Source organism: Pipistrellus kuhlii, unplaced genomic scaffold, assembly GCF_014108245.1.
Source record: "Pipistrellus kuhlii isolate mPipKuh1 unplaced genomic scaffold, mPipKuh1.p scaffold_m20_p_15, whole genome shotgun sequence".
NCBI lineage: Eukaryota > Metazoa > Chordata > Mammalia > Chiroptera > Vespertilionidae > Pipistrellus > Pipistrellus kuhlii.
Genome location: NW_023425460.1, coordinates 25,056,682 through 25,075,033, shown reverse-complemented (window position 1 = coordinate 25,075,033; position 18,352 = coordinate 25,056,682).

Sequence of the window (18,352 nt, the reverse complement as noted above, 5' to 3'; positions counted from 1 at the left end):
TGCAGTTACAAAAATGTGCTTGTTAAATACATTTAATTTTTAAAATGTCCCATGAATTAAGCTATTTTATTCTCAAAGTATCTTAATGAACTAGGTTAATAGGTAGTAAGTATTATTTCTATAGTTGAGGAAACCTAGGCAGACGAAGCCAAAGCAACTGCCTTAGGTTAAGAGTAAATAGGTAGCAGGTCGTGGATAAAATTTTTGTTTTCAAAAGTTAAAAAGTGGACACATATGTAACACCTTAATAAAGAAATAAAAATAAAATAAAAATAAAGTTAAAAAGTGCCAAACTACCATTTTATTCCAGGTGAACTAACTTGATATAATATAGGAATTCTTATAATAATAAGTAAATGGGGATGAGTTAATATATTAGTTAACTTTATATAGATAAGAAGGTCATAGATAACCTTCATTTCTAAAATGTCTAATGGTTTTTAGAAACTGTGCAAAATAGTTAAAATATTTTCCTTATAAATGTAGTGGAATTAATATTAGTAGTAGTACATTCAATCTGCAGCATAATAAACTAAGCTTTCCATTACATCCTATATAATAAAAGCCCAGCGACTGAAATGGTGGAACGACCAGAGACCAGGGCAATGAGGCAGGCAGGCAAGTGATTAGGAGTGATCAGGCAGGAAGGCAGAGGCAGTTAGGGGCAATCAGGCAGGAATGCAGAGTGGTTAGGGGTGATCAGACAGGCAGGTGAGTGGTTAGGAGGCAGTGGTCCTGGATTATGAGAGAGATGTCTAACTGCCAGTTTAGGCCTGATCTGCAGCAGGATCAGGCCTAAACCGGCAGTTGGACATCCCCCAAAGGTCCTGGGTTGCGAGAGGGTGAAGACCCGGCTGAAGAACACCCACACACACACACACACACACACACACACACACACACACAAATTTCATGCACCAGGCCTCTAGTTTGTATTATAAAAAAGGCAAATCAACCTAGGTTGTACTATTGTTTAATAGCAGGGATGGATCCTTAAAAATAGTCATCTCAGAGTCTTTTATAAAACTTTCTGAAAATTACCTCATAAAAATTTAGATAAGAATAGATTAGCAAAGAAGAAGAAAATGAGAGAAAGAAAGAAAGAAAGAAAGAAAGAAAGAAAGAAAGAAAGAAAGAAAGAAAGAAAGAAAGAACACATTAGCAAATCTGGAGATACTACTTCTTTTTAGGTCTAGAGAATATAATAACATAGCCCCAAATTACCTGAAGCAAAAATGAATAGAATTGAAGGGAAGAATAGAAAATTCAACAACAGGTAGAGACTACAGCACCCCTTTTTCTATAGTGGGTAAAATATCAACAAGGAAATATGAGACTTGAACAATGCTATAAACCAACTAGACCTAACAGACCATCTATAAAACATTTCACCCAATAGCAACAGACTGTGCCTTCTTGAATGTATGTGGAGCATTCTCCAGGACAGAAAATAGGCCATAGAAAAACCTCAATGAATGTAAAAGGATTGAAATCATACAAGTTATGTTCTATGTTGACAATGAAATTAAATTAGATAGCAATGACAAAAGAAATTTGGAAAATTCACAATTATGTAAAAATTAAACAGTATATATATACTCTTAAATAATCAATGTGTCAAAGAAGAAATTACAAAGAAAATCAGCAAAACTTTATTGGATGCAGCTAAAACAATGCTTTAAGGGGAAATTTACAGCTGTAAATATTATTTAGCCATAAAAAGTAATAAAGCACTAATACTGATCATGGATGAAATTCAAAAATATTATACTAAGTGAAAGAAATCAGTCACAAACTTACAAAAGACTACATATTGTATGATTTCACTTATATAAAATGTCTAGACTAGGTATATCTAATAGAGACAAAATAGATTAATGGTTTTCTAGGGCTGGGAGTTTGGGAGAAATGAAGAGTTACTGCTAATAGGTGTGAGGTTTCTTTTTTGGGTGATAAAAATGTTCTAAAATTGACTGAGATGGTTGTACAACTGGATTAGAAATCATTGAGATATATACTTTAAATAAATAGTATGTGAATTATATTTCAATAAAGCTGATTTTCAAAAGCATGTTAATTTGAAGATTGAAAAATTTCTTTGAATATAATGCAAAAGTGAAATCAATGAATGTTAATCAGATGTTCTTTTTTTTTTTTAAGCCTATGTCATTTTCAATTTTGTAAAATATTCTCCTTGTTTTTGCTTTTCCAACTTCTTTTTTCCCTGTATTTCCTTGAATACTCACATTTTCAGACACAAGTACCAAGTACATTTAATCAAACTCGTGTGGCCCCAAATTGATGTGGTTACAGGAGGGGCGCTGTGATCTAATGACAGCCCCAGTTGCCTACTTTTCCTTTCTTTCTTTCTTTCTTTCTTTCTTTCTTTCTTTCTTTCTTTCTTTCTTTCTTTCTTTTTAACACATTATTATTATTATTTTTTAATTTTGGTAGTTATAGCTTAAGAATAATTTTAAATTTTCCCTTAGATTATAAAGCCACTAGGAAAAAATTGACTTGTTTAATATTAAACTTTTCTTCTCTCTTCCTCCCCTTCACTTAGTTAATAAAATTTGCTTCTATTTTAACCAGGTTCGGCATCTGAAGAATTCATGACATTTGGCTGCCATGACGTGGCTAGTGAATTGTATCTATTTTAGCATGTTCAATTAGTGAGACAGGTGGTCCATGTCTTCTTGTGTATCTTTTAGAGATACTTCAATTTTAAAATGATGGTTTTCCATTAACTACTTAACATTGATTTACCCCAACAAAGCTTTCCTTTTTCCATAATATGTTCTCAGACTATGTTTTCTAGCATTTACATTGTGTGTGGGTATATATCTGGAGTGTTGACAAAGAGATTCAAAATTAATCCTGCAAATAATGAATAAGGAGTTTATATTAAAATTATAATTTAGGTAGAATATATTTGTAAATTTAATACTGGAATGATTTGTCATATGTCACTTTATTTTAAATAGAGGCCAAGAGTGTTTTTAATATGAAGCTTCATAAGCATGTGGGTTGAAATTAGGCAAGTTATCAGAGGGAGATAAGAGGAGGGGGAGGATAAAAGAGAGAGATCAACCAAAGGACTTGTATGCATACATATGAGCCTAATCAGTGGCCAAGGACAACAGGGGGGTGGGGGCATACGTGGGGAGGAGTGTGGGATGGGAATGGGGGGATGAGGACAAATATGCAATACCTTAATCAATAAAAAAATTAAAATAAATAAATAAATAAAAGAAATTAGGGAAGTTAAAAGCGATTGTGAATTTTAAACAGCAACATCTTTAAGCATTCTTCTTTGGGGTTTGCTTACTATTTATATTGGATTTATAAAGTTAAAATGAGCAGTCACTCTTATCTGTCTGTTCATGGGCCAGCATCAACACTGAGTTTATCAAGTGGTTATTTAGGCAATGTTTAGACAGGCCAAATGAAAAGGAGGAGGGAGGCCATCAACTGGGGAGTCTACCCAAACGACTTCCAGCAATGGCGGTGAAAATGGTTTGGCTGAGTTTTGTTAGCTCTACCCTGAACATTTAGTTAATTCCACAGTTCTTCCCTCACTTTAGCCTGTGCTTCTAAAGTTCATGTCTGACTTCAGCTGTCGTGGCTGTCACAGCTGTGGTTATTAACTATGACGACTGTCTGGATGCCTGACCATTATAGAGCTTGGTCTTAGAGAACCTTGAGGATCATTTCATCTGTTTTATTGGCCACAGAGAAGGTCATTACCGAGATATAACTTCATTCGGATATAAGAAATTTACCTTTATGAAAGGTTATAGGACACTAAGATTTGTTTTAAAGCCGAAACCGGTTTGGCTCAGTGGATAGAGTGTTGGTCTGCGGACTGAAAGGTCCCGGTTGGATTCCGGTCAAGGGCATATACATTGGTTGCGGGCACATCCCCAGTAGGGGGTGTGCAGGAAGTAGCTGATCGATGTCTCTCTCTCATCGATGTTTCTCTCTATCCTTCTCCCTTCCTCTCTGTAAAAAATCAATAAAATATATATATTAAAAAAATTTAGAAAAAAAAAAAAGATTTGTTTTAAAAAGAAATCACTAAACTCTGCCTAGTTTTTGAATGCCACGCAATTCTAAATACACTGGTATGCAAATATTAAGATGTAGAGATTTCTTAATTCATCACATGTTAATTATTGATGAACTAATACTCATGTTTTTTAAAAAAATATATATATCTTATTGATTTTTTACAGAGAGGAAGAGAGAGGGATAGAGAGTTAGAAACATCGATGAAAGAGAATCATCAATCAGCTGCCTCTTGCACACCCCCTACTGGGGATGTGCCCGCAACCAAGGTACGTGCCCATGACCGGAATCGAACCCGGGACCTTTCAGTCCGCAGGCCAACGCTCCCGGTTTCAGCTAATACTCATGTTTTAATGTCAACTTTTACTCATTGATCCAGGGCTGCAAAAGAGACCTTGGAAACAACAGAGCTATATTTCAACTCCGGGGGTGTTAATTTTGATCACTCAAGTGGTAGTTGCAAAACTTTGGGCAAGCCCTTTAGCAAGGTTACCAAGTATGAGAAGGGCGCAATGCATTTTAAAATCTAATTTTTAAATTTCTAAATAAATACTGAATCACTGTGTAGGGATTATCAGCTAGGGAGGTGCCAAATTACTAGCTTGCTTTGAACTCTCACAGTTTTGACCTGGCACTGGATGACGAGAGAGCTCGGAGCAGACATGGCCTTTGACATTCTTCCAAACCTGCACTTCTGTGATTCTAATGACTAGGCATGGAGCCTTCCTTTTACAAAATACCACAAGGGAATAAAGGGTGTTTACACAAAAAAGAATTCATAACAATGTCAGATTAAGACTTCTTGTACTTGGTACTCCATGTACCTAAACTCCTTTATTTAATAAAATAAAATAAAATAAAATAAAAATATAATTTTATTGTTTTCCAAGAGGATGGGAGAGGGAGATAGAGATGGAAACATCAATGATGAGAGAGAATCTTTTTTTTTATATTTTATTTTATTTTATTATTTTTTAAATATATTTTATTGATTTTGTACAGAGAAGAAGGGAGAGAGACTGAGAGCCAGAAACATCTATCCATTGAGCCACACCGGTCTCAGCGAGAGAGGATCTTTGATTGGCTGCCTTCTGCATGCTGCGCACTGGGGATTGAGCCTAGCCAGACTATCCCTAATCTCCTTTAATCTACCATACAATGAATAAGGTGGAATTCCTATCTCCATTTTACAGGAGAAAAGACTGAGGCTTGGAGAGGTAAAGGGACAATGCTCACTATCACCTATCTAAAATTAAGACACCTGAAATAGTCTTTTTGGAAAATCAAAGCTTTGGGTCCAATGATCCGAATATTGGCTTCCATTTCCCAAAAGGGATTGTGTAGAGAGGCAATGTCTGACTGTCACTACTAGCATTTGTGGCGTTGAAATTTCTTCATGCCCAGGATCAAAATTTCATACTGGTCTGAACTCCCAGCTAAAATGTCTTCCTTCTTTGTTATTCACTTAATGTTATTCCTCCATTTGGCCTTTTCTCTTTTTACCTTCATCATACTTCCGCCGCACTCTTCACAAACATTGATGCTAGACCTGTATATACCGGGGTATCTGTAAAACAAGAAAAGAATACACAAAACTCTAATTGACTAAACCTCTATTTGGTTAAAACAATATATATTTCATTTTTCCCAGGAAAAAATACTGGCCTACAAAACACTGATTTGTCACTGAAAACCCATGCCAAAATTATTTTTGAAAAATGGAACATTTACTGATTTCTATATCAATTTTCTCTATTATGAATTACAATAAATATTTTCTATTTTACTCAATAACTTACATTTCTTATTTCTGATGTTACTTTTGAAATTTTATACTTATGAAACTATAATAGTTTATCTTGATTTTTTTTTTTACTAATCTTTCAATTATTAAATTTTGAGGGAGATATATATAGAAATTATGGTACTTGGCTTTCAGTCTTATTGGGTTTAAATTTTTTAGTGGTGATGCAATGTTTAATTGCAGCAAGTAAACCTCTTTTCAATAGCTAATTAATTTTTTAAATGACCTATTATTTTGCTTGATTACAATTTATGATATTAAGAGCTTGTCTTCTAAATCCATTGCCCTCTTTGAAGATGGTTAAAAGGAATTTATTATTATTTTTTTATTTCTGTTCAATTTCCTTTTCCCTAGAAATGATATAGATCAAAGATAGTTTTTTTTTTTAAATGTTTTTATTGATTTTAGAGAGAGAGAAAGAGAGGAAGGGAGAGGGAGAGATGCATTACTTTGATGAGAAAGAATCATTGATTAGCTGTCTCCTAATGCCCCCTACTGGGGATCAAGCCTGAAATGCGGGTATGTGCCCTGACTGGGAATCTAACTGATGACCTCTTAGTGCATGGAATGACACTCAATCAATTGATCCAACCCAGCCAGTTTTCTTTTTTAAATAGAATCCTATGTTCTCAATAACTTAGCCCAGCACAATTGCTTAAATAATCATAGCATTTCAGATGTCAGATGGCTTTTATTGAAGAAAATGCTTATAATACAGTTACCTTTAAAAAAAAAACTTTTTTCAAAATTATTTTTAAATCATAGTTTACCAACACTATTATATTCATTTCAGGTGTACAATATGGTGATGCAGGCCAACATGCCTCAGAATAAGTTTTATTAAAATATTTATTTGGGGGTCCAGACCTTCAGAATCAGAATCTCTGGGAGTGAGGTCCCAGAATGCATTACACACACACACACACACACACACACACACACACTGATTTCAGAGAGAGGAAGGAAGAGGGAGGGAGAGAAACATCAGTGATGACAAAGAATCATTGATTGGCTGCCTCCTGTATGCCCCCTACTGGGGATTGAGCACACAACCTGGGCATGTGTCCTGACCAGGAATTGAACCAGTGACATCTTGGTTCATCGGTCAACACTCAAACCACACTGCCAAGCCCAGAATGCATCTAAAAATATATTTTGGTTTCCAAAGTCCCCTGTCCCTTAAGCCAGTCCTGGAGAAGTCAGCTGGGATTTCAGCAGAGCCAGAAACAAGGCCCGTGTCCAGAGCTTCAATGCCATGTAGCAGGCTGGTGAAGCTCAGCATTCAGGACAGATTAAAGTCTATTAGTCCATGTGTGGAGTCCAACCTGGCTGTGCATCATGTGGGCACAGGGGAGGGAAGCCCCCTGCAACAGGAGTCCCAGAAGGGCCAGGCCCTAAAGAGAGAGAGAGAGAGAGAGAGAGAGAGAGAGAGAGAGAGAGAGAGAGAGAGAGAGAACTTCCTTTGTTTGGAAATTTTAAATATTCAGGTTTTGCCAGCTCCCAGTGGCCATGCCCATTCTCACCACTGTCTGGCTTTCAGGTATGATTGATGAATAAGGACCTTTCCATGTCCCTCAGACCTTATGGGATATGCATATAAACTGCCTTTGTCTTGTCCCTTTCCCCATCAATGATCAAAAGAACAGACTTGAGAATGTTAAATGTAGCTTTTTGGCATACCTATAAATGGCATATCTATATCTAGTTTTCCTCTTTTTCTTGTTAAGTAATGACCAGGTTATTGCAATGATATCACTCCTATCTTCACTGTAGCATTACTTATAGTAGCCAGGAGATGGAAATAACCTAAGTGTCCTTTGATGGATGATTACATAAAGAAGATATGGTACATATATACAATGGAATACTGCTCAGCCATATGAAAAAGGATGAAACACTGCCATTTGTGACAGCATGGGTGAACCTTGAGAGTATCATGCTAAGCGAAATAAATCAGACAAACAAGAATGAAAACGATGTGATTTCACTCATATGAAGGACATAAAACAGCAGCAAATGAACAAACAATAGAAAAAATCATAGACAATAGTATGGAGGGAAAGGGTATGGTAGGGGAGAATGAAGTTGGTAAAGGGGATCAAATATATGGTGATGCAAAGAGACTAGACTGGGCAGTGAACACACTTGCAATAAGTTATAAAAATTATAGAATTGTATACTCACAAAAACACCCATACCGCCGAAACCAGTTTGGCTCAATGGATAGAGCATCGACCTGCAGACTGAATTTCCCATGTTGGATTCCGGTCAAGGGGATGTACCTTGGTTGCGGGCACATCCCCAGTAGGGGGTGTGCAAGAGGCAGCTGATCCATGATTCTCTGTCATGGATGTTTCTAACTCTCTATCCCTTTCTCTTCCTTTCTGTAAAAAAAATCGATAAAATATACTAAAAACAAAACAAAACAAAAACACACACATACCCACCCGGATTCTCTGGCAAGTCACACCCATTTGCAGGAAAGCAGCATTGTTTCATGATCAGCTACTCATTAAATAATCCTAATTTCTGTCCTTAGATTCAAAATTATGGTACCCCATAGATGGCAAACAACCATGGCTACTGCATGATGCCTGGCACCCCTTAAAAAATAGACACAAATGTGCCCCCTTCGTTGTGTTGGATCTCGCTTTGCCAGTCCAGTTCTGTAGTCTAGTTTTCAGTTCCTGTTCCACTCCATGTTTTCCTAATACCCCCGGTGGCATAAGAAGGGAATGTTCTGAGATTAGTTCGCTGGGGAGAAGGAATCTCTTATCTGGGCAGTTGCTCTGCTTGCGATTGTCTGAAGGTCATCTTGGGTAAGCCAGTATCCTCTCTCCAAGTATGGAAGTGATAAAAGACATCTTCGTAAGGTCAGCCTGTGCATACTTTTGCTGTCATCTCTGATTATTCACAAATGGCATTTTTGAAGTGATCTGCAAACACACTAAAAACTTTAAGGACAATTTGCAAGGAAATGTAAAGACTCCATTTCTTCCCAAAGACCAATATACTGCACAGTGGAGGCAGTGTTGTGGTAGAATTATTTGGGGCCATGGGAAACAACAACCACACCTTACAATCATGTAGTGCTCCTTCACTGAGAGGTATTTCAATTTTTTCCCCAAAAACAGCAACAAAAATCTATGACAAAACCCCCTCAATTTTCTTTTCTTTTTTTTTTTTTTTTTTTTAATATATTTTATTGATTTTGTACAGAGAGGAAGGGAGAGATAGAGAGTTAGAAACATCGATGAGAGAGAGTCATCGATCAGCTGCCTCTTGCACACCCCCTACCGGGGATATGCCCGCAACCAAGGTACATGCCCTTGACCGGAATCGAACCCGGGACCTTTCAGTCCCCAAGCCGACGCTCTATCCATTGAGCCAAACCGGTCCCGGCCCCCCTCAATTTTCTAATACAGAACATGTTTGTAAAGGTCTCCAGGACAGAAGTTAAGCTAAGCCCTGCTTATCAATCTCCACTCTATAAAAGGCTGACTAAATTCAACAAGTACTAGTCTGTATTAATCACCTCTCGTGAGCCCAGCACAGGTCTAATCCAAATCCCACGTCTAAATTGCCAGAGCCCTCTCGTTGTCTTGAAATGATGTCTTTCTATTTTCCCCAGATTTCAACATAAAACTAATTGAAACTCACTTTTCTTCCTCTTATTTTAATTTTTTTTAAAAATAAATAGTGTTCCCATGAATTAGAAAGAAGAAAGAGGTTGTTTTAAATTTTCAATTCTCTGAAATGTTATAATTCCCAAATGACTGCAAACCACTTGTTCATCTAGGTACTTAGGTATTTTACCAAGCTCTCTATCAATTCCCAGTATATCCTGAAACCACGTTCTTTGAAAACCTGAATTATATTAAATTAAAATTTTTTTAATTATATTAAATTTAAAATTGCTAAAATATTTCTTCCCCGAGTCATTTAATTTATGTAGGACCATAGACATGTCCCCGCCAACCACTTGATGAAGTGATAAGGAAGTGAAGAAACATTTTTTAAAAGCCTACTTTTTGTTTTTGCTCTGTATATACTATATTATTTTGGAAATGTAAGATCTCTCTTCTTGAAAACTTAAGCTAGATGAGTCATTTCACTGCAAAAATATATGGACATATCTACATTTATATCTACATAGTTGTTTCATGGACTTACAAAGTATGTTCATAGATTATTATTATATCGTATCATTAATAAGATTCATATTATATTAAAAACTATTTAAAGTAAAATTTTATTGTTACATTTCATACAATTATGACCTCCTAGGGCTTCCTTGTGGCACTTAAAACAAAGAGTTAATAAGGGGTATTCAAAATTCCCACATGATTTTGACATGTGAACAAATCACATCGCTTGAGCCAAAATTGTTTTGTTAAATTGTACTTAATTTTTTTTAATTGATGAGAGAGAGAGAGAGAGAGAGAGAGAGAGAGAGAGAGAGAGAGAGAGAAAGGGAAACATCCATTTGTCCATTTGTTATTCCACTAATCCACATACATTGATTGGTTTATTCTTGTATGTGCCCCGACCAGGATCGAACCTACAATCTTGGCATATGGGGACGATGCTCCAACCAACTGGGGCTGCCTGGCCAGGCAAGATTCATTTTTAAAAATATATATATATATATTTTATTGATTTTTTACAGAGAGGAAGAGAGAGTTAGAAAGGTAGATGAGAGAGAAACATCGACCAGCTGCCTCTTGCACACCCCCTACTGGGGATGTGCCTGCAACCAATGTACATGCCCTTGACCGGAATCTGACCTGGGACCTTTCATTCCGCAGACCGACGCTCTACCACTGAGCCAAACCGGTTTCGGCAAGATTCATTGTTTTTATAATAAATGCAGCCGGCTGTCCTAACAGCTGGCAACCCCCTGGGCCACAGAGAAGGCGTGTTTGTTAAAACTTTTTGAGACACATAGTCTGATTCCAGAATCAACACTGCATAGTGATTATTTTCTCTCTCTTTTTTGTTTGTCAAATAATTACTTTATTTTACTTTCAATAATCCTCACCTTCCTGAAGTTATTGATATGAGGTAGGGGAAAGAGACAACTCTTTTTTTTTTTTTTAAAGCAATACTTGAGAAAAATGCATTTATTGATTTTAGAGAGAGAGAGGAGAGGGAGAAATATCGATTGGCTGCCTCCTCACGACCCCTATTGGGGATTAAGCTCACAGCCTCGGCATGTGCCAAGATCGGGAATCGAACTGGTGACCTCTTGGCGCATGAGATGACTCCCAACCAACTTAGCAATACAGGCCAGAGCCAGAGACCACTCTTTTAAAAAAAAAGTTAAAGTTGGTATTTTAATCATCCAAAGGCAGGGACTATAAAGAACATTCTAACCATATGATCACTCCACATTTTTGTGTTTAAATCAAGTCAGGGCTATAATGGTGATTAATAACACACACGGAGTAAAAAAAAGTCAACTGGCGTGATTGTGAAGTGAACTTTTCTGGTTTTAGTGGGGAAAACAAAATAAGCATATAATTGATCTTTACATCCCATTCTACTTGCAAAAGGCTCTCTAGCCTTTTAAAAACTTCTGTTATAAATCACACTTGGAATAATTATACATGCTTCAAAAATGTGCTATTAACCAAATTTCATCTTGGCAGCTGGTTCGAATGTTTATTTGAGACTCTAGCAGTGGTGGCACACATAATTGGACACAGATGGCAGGATTGCAAGGGCATTCTGCACTACCAGCAAGGTAGTCCATTTGAATTTTCTTAACATGTCACTGCTTTGAAGTTTGAGGGGACGTAATTTACCCTCTTCGACCCTGTCCTCAGGGAAGCACAGAGAAGATTTGGAATGCTAACTCAGAAACAGTGATTCTGAAGATGTATGTGTTTAGCGTTTTGGGAAGAGTGAGTGTAAGGGACTGGCAACTGCAGGACCCTGGCCTCCCACCCCCTTCCAGCTCACTTACTCTGTCCTCTTGTACGGATATTTACTTCATTTTCTGGGTCTTTGGAGACTTAGTCCTGGAGCTAAGTCAATTCATTTTCCTCATCAGAAAAGAGTAAGGCCCTGGCCGTGTTGCTCAGTCGGTTGCACACCTAGGGTTTGCCAGTTGGATTCCTGGTCAGAGCACATGCCCATGTTGCGGCTTGATCCCTGGTTGAGGGCGTGCAGGAGGCATCCAATTGATGTTTCCCTCTCACATCAATGTTCTTCTCCCTTCCTCTCTTTCTAAAAATAAACGAAAAATCTTTGAGAAAAGAAAAGAAAAGATTAAGAGAAGAATAGAGTGTGTGGCGGCAAAATGCATGTCGTCAGCATTTCTCTCCAGACCTCAGCTATTAGAGACCTCAAAGTCCTTATTTTGGTAGAATCTTAGTGTGTTTAGCACAGAGCCTGGCATAGAAAAATCTGGAACAAATGAATGTTTCCTCAAGTTAGACTTTCCTTGGGTTATTTGGACTCACTGGTAGTTTTTATTTGTTCACTTATTTATTCATCCTTTTAACCCATAGATATTTTTTTGAAAGCCTACTAAGTAACCCACTACAATGCAAAGACTTTGATTAATATTTTACCTAGACACTGGATTTCTTCCTCTTTTTTTTTAATATAGAACAAGAGAAACATTTATTAAAAACATTTTACTGTCTAGTACATTATACTTTAACCCATATTTATAGTAAAGAATTCTTACAAGAAAGAATAAACAGCTTTATGACACAATTATTGATAGTATAAGAAATATCCAAATAAGGGAGTTCTTTGTAGTGTGAGAACAACGTACATCTGAAATGACCATTTGCATATAAAAGCTACCAATGATGCTTCTGTGCACAATGATTAAAAATTTCAACACAAACAGAATCCATAATATACAATTAATGCAAACCATCCACAGCTGGCCCGATAATCAATGATGAGGAAACCCCGGAGCAGGCTTAGCTCTACTTTGTCTGAAGCGACAGATAGTAAGATTGACTGGTATCGACGGCTCTGAGATGGCTTTTACGAAGACAGTACATAAAAGCTGTTCTCTCCTTACCCAGTAAGCTTTGCGGACTGTAAAGCTCCACCAGTAATGCGCTTTGATGCTGTAGCTGTTGCTAAAGCAACACGTAGTGTTTACATAGACATTGGATTTCCATCCACACGATTTTATTACAAAGATAAACATGGCTTAATTTTTTAAGCATTCTTTCTATTTGGTATCCAGCAGTTTTCTCACAGCACAAGATATTTGTTTTGCTAATGAGGTCAAGAGCCATCTAGATGTTTTCAGTTAGGTTAAGTCTGCTTACATGTATGGTCTGTAGTAAAACCATTAACGAGCAGAGAACTATCTCTGAGGAGCTTGGAGCAATAGAAATTCCTTTGCTCTATCTTCAGAGATTTTCAATTAATTTGTTGGGAAATGGGGTCAGGTCAGCATTTTAAACCCCCTCCCCCTCCCCAATCTTTCTAATCAGGTGGAGAATCACCAGGTTATGGGCAGCAAAGATTACAAAAGGCAAGCATTTATAATATTTTAGCACCAACAACTCTTAATGAGGGCTTCTGGCTGAAGGTAATGAGATGAAGGAAACTAGTGGAAGTTTTTCTGTTCAGAAGGCTGATCAGTTTGTAGTTGTTTTCTTGGCAATTAAAAAATATTATAATAGTTATACAACCTCCTTATAATGATTCAATGACACATGAATGAGAATCTCACTTTACTCTTACCCTATTCCGTTCTCCCTGACTCCCTCAGAGTAAACACTGATGTCAGTTTGGTGTATGCATTTCCAATTTTTTATCTATTCACTTACACTTATAGGTATTTAGGAAAATATATAATTTTAATATATAGGTTGGTTTTGGATACATACTTACATGTTATAAATTAGAAATATAAAAATGCATGGGAATAATAAACATGAAGTTCAAGATAAGGCTATGAGGGGAGAAGAGAGAGATAAGAGGTGATCATAAGATAGCTTCCTATGTTGAGAAATAAGATGGATTTTGGGAATAGTCATGTCATGTAACTACGGGGCTATGTTTTGATAAATATGTTGTTAGGGCTATTTTGTCATTGTGTGAACACCATAGTGCACTTACACAAACCAAACAGAATACCCTACTATACCCCTAGACTATATGGTATACAAACCTGTCTACACTACAAACCTGTACAATATGTTCCTGTACTTCAAATGGTAGGCAACTGTTACACAATGGTAAGTATTTGTATATCTAAACATAGAAAAAGTACAGTAAAATATGGTACAAAAGATTTTAAAATGGCACACCTAAATAGGGTACTTCACCATGAATGGAGCTTGCAGGACTGGAAGTTTCTCTGGGTGAGTCAGTGAGTGAGTGATGAATGAATGTGAAAGACGTTAGGATAGTACTATACCCTACTAGCCTATCTAATAAAAGAGAAACATGTAAATTGACCATACCTTCACCAATCAGGAGTGAGTATGCAAATTATCCCAACCAAGATGGCAGTTATTTTGCATATACAGGCACAGAGGGGAGACTGAAGACACCATAGAAGGAAGCCAAGTGCTATAAAAGGGATCCAAGTGCTGCAGAGAAGCAAGAGGGGCGATGGAGATGGAAGGGAAGCAGGCTGGAATGCAGAGATGGCCACAGGAAGCCCTATTCTTGCAGGAATCTTCCTGCAATGGGCCTCTAGTAGACTTTATAAGCTACACTAACCATATTTAAAAGTTTTACTTTTTAATGATACATTAGTCATAGCTTACTATAACTTTTTTCCTTTATTTTTATTGTCGACACTATTGCAGATGTCTTCCTCCACTCTCCCACCCAGCCCCCAACCCCCTTCCCTCTGGCCAGACACTGTTGTCTGTGTCCATGGATTATGCACATATGTTCTTTGGCTAATCCCTTCACCTTCTTTTATCCAGGTCCCCGCCCCCTCCCCTCTGACAGCTGTCAGACTGTTCCATGTATTCATGCCTCTGTTTCTATTTTGTCTGTCAGTTTATTTTGTCCCTTAGATTCCACATATAAGTGAGTTCATATGGTATTTGATGAACATCTGGATTGTTTTCACTTTTGGCTATTATGAATAATTCTGATGTGAACATTCTTGTACAGGATTTTCTGAATAGCTGTGCATTTAAGGTACCAACACTATATAGCTGCATCATTCTGCAATCCGGCTGTCACACTCATGGTAATTCTACCTATGGCATAAACGATATAATCTATCTTTTAATGTCTTTATGACTATTTACCTATTGAAACATTTTACATTATAAATTACTCTCTTTTTGTTCCTTTTCATGAATTTTTATGGTGTTATGTTGGTTCTTTTAAAATTCTGTAGTAGGTAAATGATATCCAGGAATTTTACTTCAGGATAGTCAAACAGAAGGGGTGTTGGATTTGATAAGATTGGGCAACACTGGCCCTCCTCTTTCTCCCAATTAGATGATATACACAGGGTACAATATACCATTGTACCCTGTGTATATCATCATTAAAGTAGTTATGTGATTGTATGGTCATTGTTAACAGATCAGTTCTTTGTAGACTATGAGCACTTGTGGGCAAGAATGGTTCTTTATTTTTATATTTCCAAGATCTAGATGGTTTCTGGTACTTAGTAAATATTTGCTGCATGATGATAATGATGAATAAATGAGATGACTGCCCAAAGGTAGCAAGGCAGGAAAAATGCTAGGCAGGAAGAAAGAATGAGCATTGTATGCTGACATCTGGATCTAGGTTTTTCTCACTCACTTCTGATCTGATTGGCCAAGTCAGCCTGCCTTGATCTGGGCTCTGAAACAATGGGGCAAACTCTCTAAAACCACCACCCTTTCCCATCACCTTCCCAGCTTTGGGTGGCCAGGACTCCACTGCCCCTAGCTCTCAGCCAAAGCAGTGCATGATGGTCAGGGAGGAGGAGAGTGGATGGAGGTGAGAGATGGCATGGGGGGATAAATGGTGATGGAAAAAAAATAAAATGAAATGAAGAAAAATAAATAAACAAAGAAATATGGATAGCTACATTCACAGAAATTTGAAACTTAAAAATGTGGCGGGTGGTGAACATTCTCCTCTAGCTATTTGTCTAGTGCCCGCTAGTTCTGAGCTGCCTTTCAGAATGTCAGCGCCTGGATCTCAGGGCTAGAACAGGCATCAGAGAGATGCACACCACTGTTTGTTGAGCTTGTTGGCACCATATTTAAAGTTAAGCTCAGGTTCTCCACAGTGTGTTGGTTCATCCAATTCTAGCTCCAAAGTCACCTTCTCCAGGTGCCTTTCCCACACTGCCACCTGCCTGGGCCCCCACTGTGAAGAGTGGCCCGCTCCTATCCAGTTGACTAGAGTCGTTGTCTTTTATCTCCCTGTGGCACTATCACATTCTACCTTCTAGTGTTGGTATTTGAAGGTATGACTCTTCACCATTGACTTGTAACTTTTATAGAGAGAAACTGGGTTATACATCTTCATATGCTCGTAGCAACTAGAACACTACCCGAGTCAACAAATGACAGGAAAGATAGGGTTTATCCTATGCTTTGTGTAAGTGCGATATTATACATTAATATGTTCTATATATATGTATTTTACTAAAAATTTGTCTTACTGAGCCTAAATTCACATAGCATAAAATTAACCGTTTTAAAGCAAGGAATTCAGTGGCATTTAGTATATTCACAGCGTTGTGCAAACACGTGCAGCACCCCAAAAGAAAATCCCCTGCCCATTAAGCTGTTCCCCTACTTTCCTCTCGCCCAGCCCCTTGCCCGCACTAAGGAGCTTCCTGTCTCCATGGGTTTACCTCCCATGGGTACTTCATATGGATGGAGTCATACAATTTGTGACCTTTTGGGGCTGGCATCTTTCATTTAGCTTGTTACCAAGATTCATCAGCGATGTAGCATGTACCTGTTACGGCTGAATAATTACTTTATATATTTTGTTTGCAATTTAGTGTGGGTAAAATACATTGGCATGATTTTACCACTAGATGGCATTACTTTCAAAGAAATTGCCTGGTCATTGCTCATAGTGAAATGAACTAGTGTGCAATTCTGCCAGCCTGGGGACTTGTTTCCACTGTGAAACCAAGCGATGCCTAACAAGTGAGCCGTGTTGCGAGCTTTGCCGATACCGTCTACAATAGGTCGTGGACCTCGCCGTTCTTACAGGCGACAGTTGCTCCTGGGACAGTAGATAATACTTTTCAGACTGTTTCAAAACAACAGTCCCTTTCATATCAGAACAGTTATCTTAAACATAAATTTTTAAAGTAATTTGTCAATTGATAATACTATCCCTGTCAAAGCCAAAATAATGAAACAGTACAGGGGATTTTGTAATGTCGTTGTGAAGTCCACATAAAATGGTGTAGTTTAGAGGCTGGGCTCCATCAATTAATTAAAGGGCCAGGGGCAAACTCCACTGGGCTTGCTTACTCCTCTGGAAAGGGATGAAAGTAAATAACACCTTTCTTCTGGGGCTTTATGAGCACAAAAATGAAATGTGTTTGTGGAAATGCCTTTTAACCTATGCTCATTGTGACCAATTTTGAGGATTTAAAAATTCACACTCATAGTACTATACCTTTGTCTCCAAAACAGTGACTCATAGGTATTTGTATCATGCATTAAAATGTTATTATCTTTGAAGTGGTCAGTATAATTACGCTTAGAGTTTATCAAGATTTAAAAAATATATATTTTATTGATTTTTTTACAGAGAGGAAGAGGGATAGAGAGTTAGAAATATTGATGAGAGAGAATCATCAATCAGCTGCCTCCTGCACAGCCCCCCACAACCAAGGTACATGCCCTTAAATGGAATCAAACCTGGGAACTTTTAGTCTGCAGGCCGATGCTCCATCCACTGAGCCAAACTGGTTTCGGCAGAATTTTAACTATTTAAAAAGCAATTCAATTTTGAGCATTTCTCTGAGACTATTATTGAAGGTTTGAGAAGATTCTGTGGAGAAATTAGAGCATTTTTAAGTAAGTGGCCTCTGTACCCAAAATTCCTAGTTTGTTTCATTTGTTTACATGAAGTAACTTTGACTTGACAAAGTAAATATTAGTATGAAAAGCGTTTGTCCTGTCTGCTGATAATAGTTCAGAGCTTCTTTGTACCTTTTGTACCCAATACAGTTTGATATATGCTGGGCTTTAGGTATATAATGATAAACAAATGCATGAGTTCCATTTTGTATATTCTTCCCTTATCTGACTAAGAGTTTCTTTAAGATAACACCAGCTACAGGGTTTCCTGAATTCTCACTCTCTAATAATGCCTGGCCCTCAAAAAGAAAATACCAGAAGTATATGTTGGTGTATAAGTTAATAACATGGATAGATAAATATGTTACTACTAAATATACAGAAAGTATAGTGTTAGGACACTTTAAGTTATGTTTTTAAATTATTAACAGCCTAGCCGAAACCGGTTTGGCTCAATGGATAGAGCGTCGGCTTGGGG